Source organism: Balaenoptera borealis, assembly GCF_965194805.1.
Source record: "Balaenoptera borealis genome assembly, chromosome: 3".
NCBI classification, from domain to species: domain Eukaryota; kingdom Metazoa; phylum Chordata; class Mammalia; order Artiodactyla; family Balaenopteridae; genus Balaenoptera; species Balaenoptera borealis.
Window position 1 is genome coordinate 104,756,952 of NC_138866.1, and position 19,958 is coordinate 104,776,909.

The window sequence follows — 19,958 nt, forward strand, 5'->3', positions numbered from 1 at the left end:
AGAATGTGTAGTCTGCTGTTTGGGGGTGGAAGGTTCTGCATATATATGTTAAGTACATCTGGTCTAATATGTCATTTAAGGTCAATGTTTCCTTATTGATTTTCTGTCTGGATGATCTGCCCACTGATGTAAGTGTGGTGTTTAGGTCCCCTACTATTACTGCATTACAGTCAACTTTTCCTTTTATGTCTGTTAATATTTGCTTTATGTGTTTAGGGGCTCCTATGTTGGGTGCATAGATATTTACAAGTGTTATGTCACCTTGTTGGATTGATCCCTTTGTCATTATGTAATACCCTTCTTTATCTCTTGTTACCATCTGGGTTTTAAAGTTTATTTTGTCTGATGTAAGTATTGCTACCCCAACTTTCTTCTCATTTCCATTTGCATGGAATATCTGTTTTCATCCCTTCACTTTCAGTCTGTCTTTACATCTAAAGTAAGTCTCTTGTAGGCAGCATATATATGGGTCTTCTTTTTTTTTCTTTAATCCATTCAGTCACCCATGTCTTTTTTTTTTTTTTTTTTAAGAAATTCACGTTCTTTTTTTATTTATTTATTTATTTATGACTGTATTGGGTCTTCGCTTCTGTGCGAGGGCTTTCTCTAGTTGTGGCAAGTGGGGACCACTCTTCATCGCAGTGCGCGGGCCTCTCACCATTGTGGCCTCTCTTGTTGCGGAGCACAGGCTCCAGACGTGCAGGCTCAGTAATTGTGGCTCACGGGCCCAGTTGCTCCGTGGCATGTGGGATCTTCCCAGACCAGGGCTCGAACCCGTGTCCCCTGCATTGGCAGGCAGATTCTCAACCACTGCACCACCAGGGAAGCCCCACCCATGTCTTTTGATTGGAGAATTTATTTACATTTTAAGTAAATATTGTTAGATATGTACTTATTACCATTTTGTTACTTGTATTCTGGTTGTTTTTGTAGTTTTTCTCTGTTCCTTCCTTCTTTTTTTGCTCTCTTCCCTCGTGGTTTGATGACTGTCTTTAGTGTTATGTCTGGATTCCTTTCTTTATTTTTTGTGTAACTGTTATAGGTTTTTGGTTTGCGGTTACCATGAGGTTCATACATAACAACCAATGTATATTTCAGTCTATTTTAATTTGATGGTCACTTAAGTTTGAATGCTTCTAAAAATGCTACAGCTTTTACTCCCCCCTTCCAATGTTTTATGTTTTGGATGTCATATTTTACACCTTTTTATTTTTTGTATTGCTTAACTAATTATTTTATTTTTAAATTTATTTATTTTTCTTTATTTCTTTGGCGGCTTTGAGTCGCAGTTGCGGCACATGGGTTCGTCGTTGGGGCATGTGGGATCTTCCGCCACGGCGCTTGGGCTCTTTGTTTCAGTGCACAGGCTTCTCTCTAGTTATGGTGCACGGGCTTCTCTCTAGTTGTGGCATGTGGATTTTCTCTCTCTAGTTGTGGCATGCAGGCTCCAGGGCGCATGGGCTCTGTAGTTTGTGGCACATGGGCTCTCTTGTTGAGGCGCACGAGCTCAGTAGTTGTGGCATGTGGGCTTAGTTGCCCCGTGGCATGTGGGATCTTAGTTCCCTGACCAGGGATGGAACTTGCATCTCCTGCATTGGAAGGCGGATTCCTTACCACTGGACCACCAGGAAAGTCCCTAATTATTTTAGTTAGATAATTTTACTACTTTTGTCTTTTAACCTTCATACTAGCTTTATCGGTGGTTGATCCACTATCGTTACTATGTGTTTGCTTTTACTAATAATACTTTTTCTTTCATAATTTTCTTGTTTCTAGTTTTGGCCTTTTCTTTTCCATTTAAAGAAGTCCCTTTAACATTTCTTGTAAGGCTGGTTTAATGGCGATGAACTCCTTCAGCTTTTACTTGTCTGGGAAACTCTTTATCTCTCCTTTTCTGCTGAATAATAATCTTTTTGGGTACAGTAGTCTTGTTTGTACATTTATACACCTAACGTTGTCTCAGAGGTCCCTTAAACTATGTTATTTTTGTTTGTTTGTTTTAGTGCTTTTTTCTTTTTGCTGGTCTAATTGGGCGATTTCCACTACCTTGTCTTCCAGATTGCTGATCTGTTCATCTGTATCCTCTAATATGCTATTAATTCACTTTAGTGTATTTTTCATTTACATTTTTGTATTATTCAGTTCTGCTGGTTCTTTTTTATATTTTCTATCTTTGTTGAAGGTCTCATTGAGTTCATCCATTCTTCTCTCGAGTTTGGTGAACATTTTTATGACTTTTACTTTATAGTCTCTGGTAAATTCCTTATTTCCATTTTGTTTAGTTCTATTTCTGAGGCTTTGTCTTATTCTTTCATTTGGAGGTATTACTTTGTCTCCTATTTTGCCTGACTTTCTGTGTTTGTTTCTATATTAGGTATATATATATCAGTTACATCTCCCGGTCTTGAAAGAGCAGCCTATGTAGAAATGTTTTGTGGGGCCCAATAGTGCAATCCCCCTGGTCACCAGAGCCTCCAGGAGTATTCCCTCTGTGGGCTGTGTGCACTCTCCTATTGTGGTTGGGCCCTGATTGTTGCAGACACACTGGTGAGTGGGGCTGTCCCCTGGTACACTGGCTGTGCAGCCTGGCTGTGACTTCTGTAGTCATGCTGGTGTGCAGGGCTGCCCCCCAGAGTGGGAGCTGCTTTGGAGTAGTGCTGAGGCTGGCCAAGTGAGATGTGGCTGTCCCCCTGGAGTGGGATCTGCTTTGGAGGGGTGCCAGTGCCAGCCAGGGTACCCACTAAGTGGGGCGAGGTGGGAGCCACTTTGGAGGGGCTGGCCAGTGGCTGGCGGGCTTGGTAGATGGGTCCTCAGGGGAATGCCAGGGCAAGACACATGGCGTTAGCTAGGTTGATGGAGAGTGACAGAAATGGTGCCTGCCAGCCCTGGGCCAGCTAGGTAGAAAGAGAGCTAAAAAAAAAAGATGGTGCCCATCAGCACTTCCATCCCCAGAGAAAGTTCCACCAGATACCTGCCTCTCCAGCATATGCCCTAAAATTAGTCAGTGAATCTCCTTGTGTGACCCAGGTGCTTTTCAAGCTGCTGCCTCTGTGCTGGGTATCAGAGTGAGTGAGTCTGTGCATGAGCTCTTCAGGAGCAGAGTCTTGGTTTCCCAAAGCCCTCCAGCTCTCCTGGTGAGCCTTGCTGGTTTTCAAAGCTGGATGTTATGGGGGCTCATCTTCCTGGTGCAGATTTTCTGGGTCGTGGAGACCCACATGGTGCTCAGACCCAATACTTCTCGGGGGAACCTCTGTGGTTGTAATATCTTTCCCACTTGTGGGTCACAGCACTTGGGCTGTGGGTTCTGACTAGACCATGTCTCTGCCCCTTCTACCTGTCTTGATGTGGCCTTTTCTTTCTATCCTTAGTTGTAGAAAATCCATTCTGCAGGTCATCAGGTTATTCTCAGAGATAGTTGTTCTATATGTAGTTGTTGTTTTGGTGTGTCCATGGGAGGAGGTGAGCTCAGAATCTTCCTACTCTGCCATCTTGATCTGGACCTCTCTGGATTTAATATATTTAACAACTATTCAGATTAAAAATTTGCTTTCTTGTGTCAATTTAGATAACTTGTGATTTTAAAGAAAATCATCAGTTTTATTTAGTTTGTTAAATTTATTTATGTAAAACTATGTATCACAACCCTGTATTATCTTTTTATGTCTGTAGGATCTGCAGTGATATCTCCCTTTCATTTTGATATTAGTAGTTTATACTTTCTTTTTCTTGATTGGTCTTTCTAAGAGTTTATCAAGTTTATAGATATTATGACAGAACAAATTTTTGACTGTATTGATTTTTGTCTATGTATGTGAGCTTACTGTTTTTTCTATTTATGTTTTCACTTTTATTAATTTCCTTCTATTTTTTATTCTTTTTCTAACTTCTTGAGATGGTAACTTAGAAGTTGATTTTTAATTTTTTTACAATATATGCATTGAAAGTCATTTTTCTCCTAAGCACTGTGAATCAACAGGTCCAATCAGGAGAGAGAAATCACAACAGTAATTTCAACAGAAAGATTTTAATATAAGGAATTATTAACAATACCAGGGGATGGCAGTAATGAGGGATTGGTTAGCAAGAATTAAAGAGGATTCAAAAGAATATAAGAATAGTAGATATAGGGAAAAGCTAGTACCCCCCACAGCTGAGATAGCACACCAAGGAAGAGGCCCACTGAGGCCTGAGATCCAGACCTTTCTTTAGAAGGCACAGTGTGGCTCACTAGATGGCAGAAAAGTTACTGTGGTGCCATCCTGCTTAAATATGCTGGAAATCCACCCTCTGAAACTTGCTGGAAATCCACCCTGTGGGGTGCCAGGGAAGACTCTTCACAGGGAGATATCTCACTGGAGGCCCTTTGCTACAAAACTGCCTGAGGGATATGCCAAGGGAAGCCACTGGCTGCTAGGTGCTGCTGGCCACTGTGCACTGCAGAAGTCTAGTGTAGGGGAAAATAATGCATCCTGGAGAAGCTTGCCCAGCAGGCACCCCAGAACCAGGAAGCAAAAACTTTTTCCTCCTGCAATGTATTTACAGTGCCCTCTAATGGCAAAGTGCCAGTTGGCAAGGGGAGCTATTTAAAGGACCCAAACCCATTTTCACAAAGCAGCCTAATAGGTGGAACTTAGAACTGAAAGGCAGTAAATAATAACCAGCACACACCATTTTAGCCATATCCCATAAATTTTAGTGTGTTTTATTTTCAATATCTAATTTTCATTGTGCTTTCCTGACTGCTGGGTTATTTAGAAGAATGTTGGTTAACTTCTAAACATTATCAAAATTTCTAGTTATCTATTAATTGATTTCTAGTTTTATTCCACCATAGCCTGAGAACATACCCTATGTGATTTTAATTTTTTGAAGGTTTTTCAGACTTGTTTTATGCATACCATATAGTGTATTTTGGTAAATATTTCATGAGCACGTGAAAAGAATGTGTATTCTCCAGTTGCTTAGTGTAGTGTCATATATATATATATATATATATATATATATATATATATATCAACTAGGTTAAATTTTTTAATAATTTTGTTCAAAGAGTCTATATAACTTAGTTTTCTTTTTTTAGTCTAACACACCAGAGATAGGTGTATTAAACTAAGATTGGGGTTATGTCTATTTCTCCTTTTTTGTTAGATTTCCTTGTTTGAAACTATGTTATTCTGGATATAAAAATTCAGGATTGCTGTGTATTCATGTTGAATTGACCCTTTTATCTTAGGAAATGCCACCCTTTATCTCTAGTACACTTCTTGCCTTAAAGTTTACCTTATCTGTTACTAATAATAACCACACAAGCTTCCTTTACTTTCCAGTTTGTATGATATTTATTTCCATTATTTTGGTTTCAATCTGTGTACTTATATTTAAAGTGTAACAGCACACACTTGAGTTGATTTTTTAAATCCAGTCTGGAAATCTTTGCCTTTTAATTGAAGAGTTTAGTCCATTTGCACTTCATATAATTACTCATATAACTGACTTGCTTATGTTTTTAATTTCTCTCATCTGTTCTTTCTTTTTTCCTTCTTTCCTATTTTTTAGGATTAATTATTTTATTATTCTGTATTACTTCTTTACTAGTTTTTCTTAAATACCTCTTTACTGAGGTATATCTGAATAAAAATGGTAGATATTCACCATTTTTACTATATAGTTCTATGAGTTTTGACAAATGCATAAAGTTTTGTACCTACCATCACAGTCAAGACGCAGGCATAGCTTAGAGATTTGCTTTCCCAGTGCATATAAAAGTTGTTTATACTATGCTGTAGTCCATTAAATGTGAAATAGCATTATGTCTTTTTTTAAAAATATACATACTTTAATTAAATAATACTTTACTGCTAAAAAATATTAACCATCACCTGAGCTTTCAGGAAGTCATAATCTTTTTGCTGGTGGAGGGTCTTGCCTCAGTGTTGATGCTGCTGGCTGATCAGGTGGCAGTTGCTGAAGGGTGGGGTGGCTATGGCAATTTCTTAAACTAAGAAACAAAGTTTGCCGCATCAGTAGGCTCTTGCTTTCACAAACATTCCTCTGTAGCATGCAATGCTGTTCGATAGCATTGTACCCACAGTAGGACTTCTTTCAAAATTAGAGTCAGCCCTCTCAAACTCTGCCACTGCATCTTCATAGCATCTTCACCAGGAGTAGATTCCATCTCAAGAAACCACTTTGCTCATCCATAAGAAGCCACTCCTCGTCTGTTAAAGTTTTATCATGAGGTTGCATCAATTCACTCACATCTTCAGGCTCCACGTCTAATGCTAGTTCTCTTGCTATTTCCACCACTTTTGCAGTTACTTCCTCTATTGAAGTCTTGAACCCTCCAAGTCATCCATGAGGACTGGAATCAACTTCTTTCAACTCCTGTTAATGTTGATATTTTGACCTCTTACCATGAACGCTTAATGTTCTTAATGGCATCTAGAATGGTGAATCCTTTCCAGAAAGTTTTCAATTTACTTTGTCCAGATCCATCAGAAGAATCACTATCTATGGCATCTATAGCCTTACAAAATGTATTTCTTTAAGAATAAGACTTGAAAGTTGAAATGACTCCTTGATCAATGGGCTGAAGTATGGATATTGTGTTAGCAGGCATGAAAACAATAAGCAGTAATATTTTGAAAGGAACCTTTTTTTCTGAGCAGTAGGTCTTAACAGTGGGCTTAAAATATTCAGGAAACCATGTTGTCAACAGATGTACTGCTGTCCAGGCTTTGTTGTTCCATTTATAGAGCACAGGCAGAGAAGATTTAGCATAATTCTTAAGGACCCTAGGATTTTCAGAATGATAAATGAGCATTGGCTTCAGCTTAAAGTCACCAGCTGCGTTAGCGTGTAATGAGAGTCAGCCTGTCCTTTGAAGCTTTGAAGCCAGGCATTGACTTTTCCTCTCTAGCTATGAAGGTCCTAGATGGCATCTTCTTCCAATATAAGGCTACTTTGTCTACATTGAAAATCTGTTATTTAGTGTAGCCATGTTCAATATTGATCTTAGCTAGATCTTCTGGATAACTTACTGCAGTTTCTACATCAGCACTTGCTGCTTCACCTTGCACCGATATGTTATGGAGATGGCTTCTTTCTTGAAACCTCATGAACCAACCTCTGCTAGCTTCAAACTTTTCTTCTGCAGCTTCCTCACCTCTCCCAGCCTTCATAGAATTGAAGAGAGTTGGGTTCTTGCTCTGGATTAGGCTTCAACTGAAGAGAATGTTGTAGCTGGTTTAATCTTGTATGCAGACCACTCAAGCTTTCGCCATATCAGCAATAAAGCTGTTTTGCTGTCCTATCATTCATGTGTTCACTGGAGTAGCACTTTTAATTTCCTTCCAGAACTTTCCTTTGCATTTGCAACTTGGTTAACTGTTTGATGTAAGAGGCCTAGCTTTGGGCCTATCTCAGCTCTCTATGTGCCTTCCTCACTTAGCTTAATAATTAACAGCTTTTGATTTTAAGTGAGAGACATACGACTCTTCCTTTCACTTGAACACTTATAGGACACTGTAGGGTTATTAATTGGCCTAAGTTTAAGATTGTTGTGTCTTTGGGAACAGGGAGGCCTGAGGAGAGGGAGAAAGATAGGGGAAACACAGGTCAGTGGAGCAGGCAGAACATACACATTTATTGATTAATTTTGCTCTCTTACATGGGTGCAGTTCATGGTGCCCCCAAAAATTACAATAGTAAATCAAAGATCACTGATTACAGATCACTGATTACAAAACACCATAACAGATATACAAATAATGGAAAAGTTTGAAATATTTGAAGAATTTCCAAACTGTGGCAGAGAGAAATGAAGTGAGCAAATGCTATTGGAGAAACAGCACTAAGAGACTTGCTCAGTACAGGGTTGGCACAACCTGCAATTTGTAAAAAAAATGCAGTATCTGTGAAGTACAATAAAGTGAAGCACAGTAAAATGAGGTATGCCTGTATATTGCACTTATGTCATTCCCAGAATTGTGCCTGTGTCCCTTTTCAGCCAATCTTTCCCCATTCACCAATTGAAAAACATTTGAGTTATTCCCACTTTTTGACTATTAGTAATAATGCATTTAACTTGCTACCAATTTTTGGCAATTTTGAATAGATTTGCTAGGAACATTCTTATACAGGTTTTTGTGTGAATGTATGTTTTCCTTTTTACTTGGTAAGTACCTAGGAGTTGGATTGCTGTGTCATATGATCAGTAAACAGTTAATTGATAACTAAGAAACTGAAAACTCATTTCCAAAGTAGTCATACAGTTTTTAAATTCCTACCAATAATGTATAAAAATTTCACATCTTCATCAGCCCTGGGTGTTGTTGGGTTTTTTGGTCATTTTAATAGGTGTGTAGTGGTACCTCATTGTGATTTTAATTTGCATTTTTCTAAAAATTACTGATGTAAATTATCTTTTTATGTGCTTATTTGTCATCCATAAGTTGCTTTGTTTTGTTTTTATTATTTAATACTTATTTTATTGAGCTATAATTGACATATAAAATTATTAGTTTCAGGTGTATAACATAACGATTTGATATTCCATATGCCTTTTTTGATAAAGTATCTGCTCAGATCTTTCACCAAGTTTTTTTCCAGGATTTCTGTTTTCTTCTTATCAAGTTTTTAGAGTTCTTTATATATTCAGGACATGAGACTTTAACTGATAGGTGTTATTGAAATATTTCTGTCCCAGTCTGTCACTTGTCTTTTATTTTCTTACCATGGTCTTTTGAAAACCTGAAATTTTGAATTTTGATGTATCAAGTTTTTCTTTTATGGTTCATAAATTATTGACTAATAAATCTGTCTATGAGATATTTGTATGACCTAAGGTCACAAAGACTTTATCCTGTATTTTATTGTAGTTGTTTTATAGCTTTAGATTTTTCATATATCTGTAGCTCATTTGACTTACTTTTTGTGTATGGTCTATATTATGGGCTGAGATTTAGTTTTGTTTTTGAAATGGATGTCCAACTTTTCCATGCTGTTTGTTGAAAGTATGACATCCTTTCTTTATTGAATTGCCTTTGCAATTTTGTTGAAAACCAGTTAGCTATGGTTCTATTTTTGGATTACTTGGTTCCATTGATCTATGTGCCTGTTCTTTCACCAATATCACAATCTTGATTATTTGATTATTTGTAACACATCTCGAAACCATATAGGAAATATCCTCCACCTTTGTTTTTTTCTGTTTTGTTTTTGTTATACTAGCTCCTTTGTCTGTTCATATAAGTTTTCTACTTTCTTAAGATAAAAGCTTAGATCACTGATGTGAGACCTTTCTAATTTTCTAGTAGTATTAGCATTTTTTTAGTTTTTTATTTTAATAAACTTCAACTTTGGAATCATTTTAGATTTACAGAAAATTTGCAGATATAATACAGAGAGTTCCCATATAACTCTCACTCTGTCTCCCTATTGTAACACCTTACCTCAGAGTGGCACATTTCTCACAGCTAAGAAACTAACACTGGTACATTGGTACAGTACTATTAGCTAAACTACAGACTGTTTGGATTTCACCAGTTTTTCCACTAATGTCTGTTTGTTTGTTTGTTTGTTTGTTTCAAGATCCCTTCCAGGATACCACATTACATATAGTCATGTCTCTCTTTTTAAAAAAATTTTTATTGGAGTATAATTGATTTACAATGTTGTGTTACCTTCTGCTGTACAGCAAAGTGAATCAGTTATACATATATGTATATCCACTCTTTTTAAAACTTATTTTCCCATGTAGGTCATTACAGAGTATTAAGTAGAGTTCCCTGTGCTATACAGTAGGTCCTTATTAGTTATCTATTTTATATATAGTAGTGTGTATATGTCAATCCCAATCTCCCAATTTATCCCTCTCCCCCTTCCCCCCTCACCAGTAACCATAAGATTGTCTTTTACATCTGTGACTCTAGTTCTGTTTTGTAAATAAGTTCATTTGTACCATTTTTTAAGATTCCACGTGTAAGCAATATCATATAATATTTGTCCTTCTCTGTCTGACTTACTTCACTCAGTATGACAGTCTCTAGGTCCATCCATGTTGCTGCAAATGGCATTATTTCATTCTTTCTTATGGCTAAGTAATATTCCATTGTATGTATGTACCACGGCTTCTTTATCCATTCCTCTGTCAATGGACATTTAGGTTGCTTTCATGTCCTGGCTATTGTAAATAGTGCTGCAGTGAACACTAGGGTGCATATATCTTTTTGAATTATGGTTTTCTCTGGGTATATGCTCAGGAGTGGGATTGCTGGATCATATGGTAACTCTATTTTTAGATTTTTAAGGAACCTTCGTACTGTTCTCCATAGTGGCTGTACCAATTTACATTCCCACCAAAAGTGTAGGAGGGTTCCCTTTCTCCACACACTCTCCAGCATTTATTGTTTGTAGATTTTTCTATGATAGCCAGGTGATATCTCATTGTAGTTTTGATTTGCATTTCTCTAATGATTAGTGATGTTGAGCATCTTTTCATGTGCTTTTTGTCCGTCTGGGTGTCTTCTTTGGAGAAATGTCGATTTAGATCTTCTGCCCATTTTTTGATTGGGTTGTTTTTTTGTTTTTTGTTTTGTTATTGAGCTGCATGAGCTGCTTGTATATTTTGGAGACTAATCCCTTGTCGGTCACTTTGGTTGCAAATATTTTCTCCCATTCTGTGGGTTGTCTTTTCATTTTGTTTATGGTTTCCTTTGCTGTGCAAAAGCTTTTAAGTTTCATTAGGTCCCATTTGTTTATTTTTGTTTTTATTTTCACTACTCTAGGAGGTGGATCAAAAAAGATCTTGCTTCGATTTATGTCAGAGAGTGTTCTGCCTATGTTTTCCCTGAGAGTTTTATAGTATCCGACCTTACATTTAGGTCTTTAATCCATTTTGAGTTTACTTTTGTGTATGGTGTTAGGGAGTGTTCTAATTTCATTCTTTTACATGTAGCTGTCTAGTTGTCCTAGCACCACTTATTGAAGAGACTATCTTTTCTCAATTGTATATTCTTGCCTCCTTTGTCAATCAATTAGGTGACCATAGGTGCTTGGGTTTATCTCTGAACTTTCTATCCTGTTCCATTGATCTATATTTCTGTTTTTGTGCCAGTACCATGCTGTTTTGATGACTGTAGCTTTGTAGTATAGTCTGAAGTCAGGGAGCCTGTCTCCTTCAGCTCCATTTTTCTTTCTCAAGAATGCTTTGGCTATTTGGGGTCTTTTGTGTTTCCATATAAATTTGAAGATTATTTGTTCTAATTCTGGGAAAAATGATATTAATTTGATAGGGATTGCATTGAATCTCTAGATGCTTTGGGTAGTACAGTCATTTTGATAATATTGATTCTTCCAATCCAAGAACATAGTATATCTCTCCATCTGTTTGTGAGTATGAGCATTAATATTAAAAATGTCTCTGTAAGGACAGCTTTATCTGCATCCCAATAGTTTTGATATGTTGTATTTTCATTTTCATTCAATCCCAAATATTTTCTAATTTTCTTTCCAAGATTTTCTTCAACCCATTTGTTATTTAGAAGAGTTTTAAAATTTTCCAAATAGAAGATTTTTTCAGAAATCTTTCTTTTTACTTTAATTATGTTATGAAAACATACTTTGTATGGCTTTAATTCTTTTAAATGTGTTGTTTGTTTTATGGCCCAGAATATCATCTATCTTGGTGAATGTTTCATATTTTCTTGAAAAGGATGACATATGCTGTGGTGGGTAGAGTGTTTTATGAATACTAATTAGGTCAAGTTGGTTGACATGTTGTTCAGGTTTTCTGATTCCTTATTGATTTTTGGTCTAATTATTTTGTTGATTATAGAGAGAAAAATGTTGAAATCACCAATCATAATTTTGAATTTGTCATTATTTTTTCTTTCTACCCAATTTTGCTCCTTGTATTCTGAAGATCTTCTGTTAGGTGCATGTGCACTTAGCATTTTTTGGTGTATTCTTAGTGAACTGATACGTTGGTCATTATGTAACTTTTCTCTTTATCCCCAGAAATATTCCTGTTTTGAAGTCCAATTTTCTGATATTAGTATTGCCTTCCCAGCTTTCTTTTGATTAGTATTTGTATAGGCTCCTCAAGTTCCAATCTGTCATATCACCTTCTGTAACCACCCAAAGATCCACTGGTTTTTCTTTCACTCATTCTAGTTCTTCTACCTGCACCAAGTCTAATCTGTAATCCAAGCCCAGAATTATCCAATTACACCAGGGAAGAAAACTGCTTGCCAGCATAGCTTATTAGGAAGTGTTCTTCCTTTGGAATATTATCCAGTCCTTTTTGCTTCCACATCACTCTGATGTCTTTAAAAATGTGATTTTTGTCATTTATTCATTTTTTTCTAATTGTTGCATCTGGAACATTGGCCTGATGCAATCTATTAAATTGAATTCAGAATTTTACATTTTTTGTGAATTTAAGGGGAAAAAACCCCTGTTCATGTACTTACTGGTGACAGGGCTTTTTTTTTTTTTTAAGCGGTTTACTTGATGCTTGCATTTAGAAATACGCCTCAGGGGATTATAGTTGCTCATGTTTTATGGTATTTGAAACTACATGCCTTCGTATTGTGTTGAGAAGAGCTTGGGAGGAGAATAACATAGGAAGCTTTGACCTCAAAAGTGAACTATGTGTTAAACATGAGAATTGTCAAAGTGTAATTTCTTTAAAAAATTAAGACTGGTTTATTATACAAATATTATAGTGAGCATGGGTCAGGGGTTTCTTAATCCATTATTGAGGAAATCATAAAGATGGCAAAGCTGGTTCAAGAAAAAATCTGAGGAACCCAAGATAGGTAGTTATCCAGTGAAAGGAAAGCTGAAATGCATTTGCTAACAGCTACAAACTAGTTAATGTCCTACAGGGCAAGAGAGCCATAACCACTGGGGTTACCTTTATTTCCAGAGAAAAATCTATAATTAATATCTAATTTTATATAATCTAGCCCCTAATCAAGAGTAAATAGTAAGTCAAGCAAAGGTAAAATTCCCTACTCAGGAATTAAATAATCTTTGGACAGAGCCATTAGTGCTTTAGAGTAACATGTGTGGACAAAGAATATCTCCTGCCATATCAGTAAACAAAGGATGTTGCAGCTGTCAAGCCATCAGCTACTGCAGCAACCCCCACCCCCTACCCAGTGGTGCACCCTGAGGGGATTCAGGATGGAGAAAAACAGGGTACTGGCCCTAGATAGTTAAGGTTCATATCAAAGGAATAATTTCATTAAGTCCAAACTCTTGCATATTCCCATACTTAGAAAAGTGCTAAACTCATTAACTTGAGATGTCTGGTTTTTCTTGGATTAGCAGCAATCTTTTGATGTTAGACTACCTGGGTTTTGGGGGTTTTTTTGTTTTTTTTTTGCAAAAATGCCTATATATCCTGACTTCTCCCTTTCCTCTTCAGAACAGTCTGTCAGAACTATCTGAGAGGCTGTATCCTGGGCTGAAGTTCTCAGTAAGTCTGCTGAATAAAACATAATTCTCAACTTTTAGGTGGTGCATTTTTTTTCAGTCAACACATGAAAAAGGTATGTACTTATCCTTTTGCTTTATTTACAAATATCAGAACATTTTTCTTAACATAATTATATTAACATGAAGCAAAAGTCTCAGAAATATTAAATTTGTGTACAGAAAAGCAGAAATGTGCTATAAGAATTGAGAGATAATTTGGAGGCATTTCCTCCCTATGATCCTTACTAACAACTTTAGCTGGCTTTGTGGGAATTACCTTTGGTGTTAGGGAGATGAAGGATGTTATTTATTTTATTGTTAAACCCTCACATTGTGCAAGTCTTGAAAATACACATGTTCTTATGCAGGAATAATTTTACCAGAAGGGATAAATAACCCCCTTTTATCTTCTGAATATTCTACCCGAAGGCAAAGATGGTGGGGTGGTAATGATAGATGTAATTTCTGTGCATAAGGAATAAATTACATGAGCCAAGTTAAATAATGTATGATTGTGGCTGCTACAAATAAAAGCAAGGTTATGCCTACTTTAACCATTTTCTAGTAGATTTATAAGAATAAGAAACATTGTCCACAAGAAAGATACAAAAGAACATAACTCCATCAGGATATGTTTAATTTCAGAGAACTGTTGTTCTGAATAAAGTTATCTGAAGAGAGATGTAACAGAATCATCGGAGCTGGGAATGATTTCCACATTTGTCAGTCCCTGGCTGAATCATTTAAATTCTCAATGCAGATTTTATGCCTAAGAGTGAACATTAATTAGAAAAACCAACATTATTGCAAAGCCACATGAATAACTAATGCCTGTCATAGATCTGCTGAAGTAATTTCAACCAAAGGTTTGTGTTGCGGTATCAGTCAGTGAATTAAACCAGAAACCAAAGCAAAGTTGTCCTTTATAGCTTCAGAAAGACTTAATTTGATTTAAGTTTGATTCTTTTGAGTTCAGAGGTACTCCAGGGATTTTTTTTTTTAATGATTGGTAAGAAAGTTATTGTGTGTGTGATAGAAAACTTGCACTGAACAGGTTAAATGACATCTGAGTTACTTGCATATTACCTTCAGCATTACAAAAGTGCTGGTGTTTCTGAATATAAGGGTTCCTAAATGCTTAATAGGCCTTTAAAGATATTTGTGTTACAGAATGGGCAAGGGAAAAATAGAACCCTTTTAAGGCAAATGAAAAGAAAATTCCCCAAAAGATATTAGTCAACAGAGGTTAGTATATGGGTTTAAATCCTCAGGTAGTCAAAATAGCTGAAACGCAAAAGAAGACTGTGGTATCTATATAATGAAGTAATTTTGTAATACTTTTGCGCTTTGAAAATAAGGTCTTTGACCTAGGAACTTGTGAGAATTGGTGTGACTGACTGCATGCAGGCAGTTTTCATGGCTATGATACTTTATACCTCTGCCCCAATACAGTGTTTCCCTCCTAAGAACTACAGATTGAGTAATTTGATTCATCCACAGATGATGAGATGATATGGGTTCATGCTAATCAAATTCACAGGATACTTTTTTTTCAGATTATCAGATTATCAGTTGTTTTTCATTTATAATAAAAGGCATTTCTGGTTTAAGTTGAGAGACTACCTGCTCCTTTAAATGTTGATGTTCTCTCATTCTAAGTTACCGCTCTGAAATCATTGTTACTAATCCTTCTCATTCAAATAGGTGCAAAAAATGCTAAACAGAATGTGAGAAAGAGAAAGCAACAATATGTATTTTTAATCTCCCAGACCAAAGGGATTTATCCCAGGAAAGAAATCAAGATTCAACATTAGGAAACTTTTCCCGTGATACGTTGTATAAATAAGTCATATAAAAATCACAATCATCTCAACAGATGCCAAAAGGTCATTTAATAAAACCAAAACCATTTATATCCTCTAAAATAATAGGACTAGGTAGTCACTTCCTTAACATGGTAGAGAGTACATATTTCAAACCACCAGTAGACATATTTTAAATTAAAACAGAAAAGGCATATTTATTAAAAGTAGACACAATATTAGGGGTGTCTACCATCACTATTGCCACTTAATATTACATTGGGGGCTTCCCTGGTGGCGCGGTGGTTGGGAGTCTGCCTGCCAATGCAGGGGACACGGGTTCAGGCCCTGGTCTGGGAGGGTCCCACGTGCCGCGGAGCGGCTGGGCCCGTGGGCCACAGTTGCTGAGCCTGCGCATCTGGAGCCTGTGCTCCGCGGCAGGAGAGGCCGCGATGGTGAGAGGCCCACACACCGCGATGAAGAGTGGCCCCCACTTGCCGCAACTGGAGAAAGGCCTCGCACAGAAACGAAGACTCAACGCAACCAAAAATAAAAATAAAATAAAAATAGACACTATTAAAATCTTTAAAAAAAAAAAATATTACATTGGAAGTTCTGGTTAGTGCAATAAAGATAAAGCAGAAATAGGTAAACTCTCATTATTTGCAAATTATATTATTTGACATCAAGAAATTTCATTTGAATTTCCAAAACCATTAGAATCAATATGATTTTATTAAAGCACTGGATATCAGAAAGTGGGAGAAATATCACAAGCTGATACCTGAAGGGTGGTTAAGAGTTACCAAAATGAAGGGGGGCAGAAAGGAACTGAGGCAGATGAGAGTACTCTTCCTATCTAAGGGAATTTCTAAGCAAGACCCGGGGGCAAGAGGAGGCCCTTTATCGCTGAGGGAGTGAAGGAAGTTCAATATGCCTATTAGTGTGTATAGGAGTTGATGCGATTCCAGACAAAACTTCAGTGGGATATTTTGGAACATCACAAGTTATTTTAGAGTCCTTTCTGGATAAGGGATGTACCACAATTATGACAGGTGAAGGGAAAAAAACAAGTTTAAGAACTGAATGTGTAGTATGAACCAAGTTGTGTCAGAATTGGGAAGGGGGACTGGACATTATATATGTTCTTATAAATAAATACATGGACAATTTCTGGAAGAATACAACCAAAGAAATGTTAACAGTGGGCCCCAAGGAGTAGCACTGAGGGTTTGAAAGGAACATGGAGAGAGCGGGCTTTTCTGTTTGCTTTCTACTCTTCAATATTATTTGCATCTTTTTCTATGACTGTGTTGTAAGTTTCTTATATCCCTGTTTTGAAACACAGACAATCAGCAAATAATCCCCACTGAAAATATTTCTAGAAGAAAAACAACAAAAATATGTTTGAAAACCATCTGTTAAGTTTCGGTCCTACTAGAATTAAAGAATATTGTAACACACAATTATAAACACCATTAAATACTGGGGCAAGAAGAGATAATCAGTGGCACAAGATAGCCCAGAAATAGACTTGAATATAATGTGAAAGCAATATAGATAAAGGATATATCATTAATCAAAGGAAAAAGAAGGAGTTATTCAGTGAATTATGCTAGAGCCATTGTTTAGCAGTTTGGAAAAAAAATCATGTAGATTTTCACCTCACAACAAACATCAAAATAAATTCCAGATAGTTTGAGTTAATATACAAACAATTTAAAACAAGAAAAATAGAAGTGAATATTTATCAAACTTTTGGAAGGAGATAGCTGAAAAGCAATAGAAAAAATTAGGGAAATATTTAACTATGTGAACATTTAAAATTTCTATTTATCCCCAAGATAAGCCACAACTAAAATTGAGACAAACATAAACCTGGAGGAAAAATCACACTTAATTTGATAGCACTGATACAAATTTGATAAAATACTTAGACTTCAATTGATACACAAAGGAAATGAATTCACAGAGGAGAAAATACAAATCTTCAATAAACATGGGAGTGTCCAACCTCACTGGTTATCAGAAACATGCAAATTAAAATGACTTTCCATTTTTCATCTATAAATTTTACAGATTTTTTAAGATTGATAGTGGAATTCCTAGTATCAGTGAGCTGCCTACATCAATTGCTGATGGTAATGTGAGTTAGTACAAATATTTTTTAGGAAGCATTTTGGCAATATGTATGGAAGTCCCTAAAAGTGTTTATTTCTTTTGTCCTAGAAATTACACTTCTTGAATCTAACCTAAGGAAATAATCCTAAATATGAAAAAAACCTTTATGCATAAAAATGTCATCTAAATAGTATTTAAAGTGGTGTCCAGAAATAAAAGAATAGCTGTTATGACATCCTCTATATAGAATATTATATTTCCATTTTACCAAGTATGTGTGGATAGAATGTAAAATGCCTGTTATACAGTATCAACTAGAAAGAAGGAATATATTTATTGAACAATTTATTATATTTGTTGAATGATTATTATTTTGTTAAATTAAAAGTATATAGAAAAAAGATGGGTAAGAAACAAATTGAATATAATGACTCACTCAAATGAGTGAGGAGACTATGAGTGATTTTTTGATTCTAATTTTCTCTAAAGAAAATGCTTTCCTTTTTAAGTGGAAAAGTATGATGAAATAAAAATTGTTCATATTCCCCACATAGTTCTAATAATCCTTTTTCCAAATTTTATCTTAATTCAGAATAATTAAAAATAAAACTGTATTTAATTATTATATTCATTTTATATTAAAATATATAAAATAGAAAAGAATGATAAAAATATGGAAAAAATTTTGGGGTCTCAGAGTTAAGTCCTTGGCATCTTTCTTACATTTTACTTTCCCAAGGTGATTCACATCATGACATCATACATTAATGACTCTGGCAACTCTAGGCCTGACATCTCCCCCGAGTTCGAGACACATATTTCCAACTGACTTCTGGACAACTGTTGTCCTGCAGATAAATCAAACCCATTTTCTCCCCAGATGCACCTCTCTACTCATATATTTCTAAATATATGTTTCCTTTTTTCCTCCATCCTCACTGACACTGGCTTGATTTTTTTTCAAGTTCTGATCTTCTCACAGGACTTAAACCACACTCCCATTTGGTCTTCCTGCTCTAACTGATTTTTGGTATTAATTACTAGCTTACTTTTTTTGTGACAAGAGAACATTCTCTAAGAAATCAAAAGGGAAATCAAATAATATCTGAGAGAAACGAAAATGGAAACACAACATAACAAAACTTACGGGATCCAGCAAAAGCAGTTCTAAGAAGGAAGTTTATAGCTATTAATGCCTACATTAAGAAAAAAAGAAAGCTCTCATATAAACAACCTAACATTATACCTCAAGGAACTAGAAAAAGAAGACCAATCTAAACACAAAGGTAGCCGAAGGAAGGAAATAATAAAGATCAGAGTAGAAATAAATGAAATAGACAACAGGAAAAAAAAGATCAACAAAACTAAGAGTTGGTTTTGAATGATAAACAGAATTGACAAAACTTTCGCTAGACTGACCAAGGAAAAAAGAGAGAGCACTCAAGTAAATAAAATTGGAAATGGAAGAGGAGATATTACAACTGATACCACAGAAATACACAGGGTAATAAGAGACTAATTTGAAAATTATACACCAACAAATTGGACAACCTAGAAGAAATGTATACATTCCTAGAAATATACAAAGACTGAATCATGAAGAAAGAGAAAATCTGAACAGACCAATAATGAGTAAAAAGACTGAATCTGTAATCAAAAGCCTCTCCAAAATGAAATGCCCAGGACCAGATGGTGTCATTGGTAGGTTTTACCAAACACTTAAAAAGGATCAATGCCAATTCTTCTCAAACTCTTCCAAAAAAATTGAATTTGAGGGAATACTCACAAACTCATTTTACAGGGCCAGCATTACCCTGATACCAAAGCCAAATAAGGACACTGCAAGAAAAGAAAATTACAGGCCAATATCCATGATGAATTTAGATGCATAGATTCTCAACAAAATACTAGCAAACTGAATTTAGCAGCACATTAAAGGAATCACATAACATGATCAAGTGGGATTTATCCCTGGGATGCAAGGATGTTTCAACATGTGTAAATCAATAAATGCTATATATCACATTAATAGAAGGATAAAAATCACATGATCATCTCAATTGATGCAGAAAAAGCATTTGACAGAATTCAACATTCTTTCATGGTAGAACTTTCAACAAATTGGGTATTGAAAGAACATGCCCCACTATAAGCAAGGCCATATATGACAAGCCCACAGTTAACATCATACTCAGCAGTGAACATTTGAAAGCTTTTCTTCTAAGATCAACATAGTACTGGAAGGCCAAGTCACAGCAGTTAGGCAAGAAAAAGAAATAAGAGGCATCAAATCAGAAAAGGAAGAAATAAAATTGTCTCTGTTCACACACGATGTGATCTTATATATAGAAAGCCTTAAAGACTTCACCAAAAAACTGTTATATCTAATCAACAAATTCAGTAAAGTTGCAGGATAGAAAATCAACATACAAAAATCAGTTGTGTTTCTATACACAGTGAACTATCTGAAAAAGAAATAAAGACTACAATCCCATTTACAATAGCATCAAAAACAATAAAATACTTAGGAATAAATTTAACCAAAGAAGT

At 35.8% G+C, this 19,958-nt stretch overlaps 1 protein-coding gene across 9 annotated transcripts in view; it reads left to right on the forward strand.

Moving 5' to 3' along the window:
• TEX9 (testis expressed 9) overlaps nucleotides 1-19,958 on the forward strand; it is a 224,665-nt gene that overhangs the window by 23,303 nt on the left and 181,404 nt on the right. Inside the window, exon 1 of one of the 9 annotated variants that reach the window (XM_082388159.1) lies at nucleotides 13,537-13,559. The exons of the other annotated variants lie outside the window; for them this stretch is intronic. The gene's annotated coding sequence lies outside the window, so the exon portion shown is untranslated. Of the gene's footprint in view, nucleotides 1-13,536; nucleotides 13,560-19,958 lie in introns of those variants that run through there. 9 annotated transcript variants of the gene reach the window in all.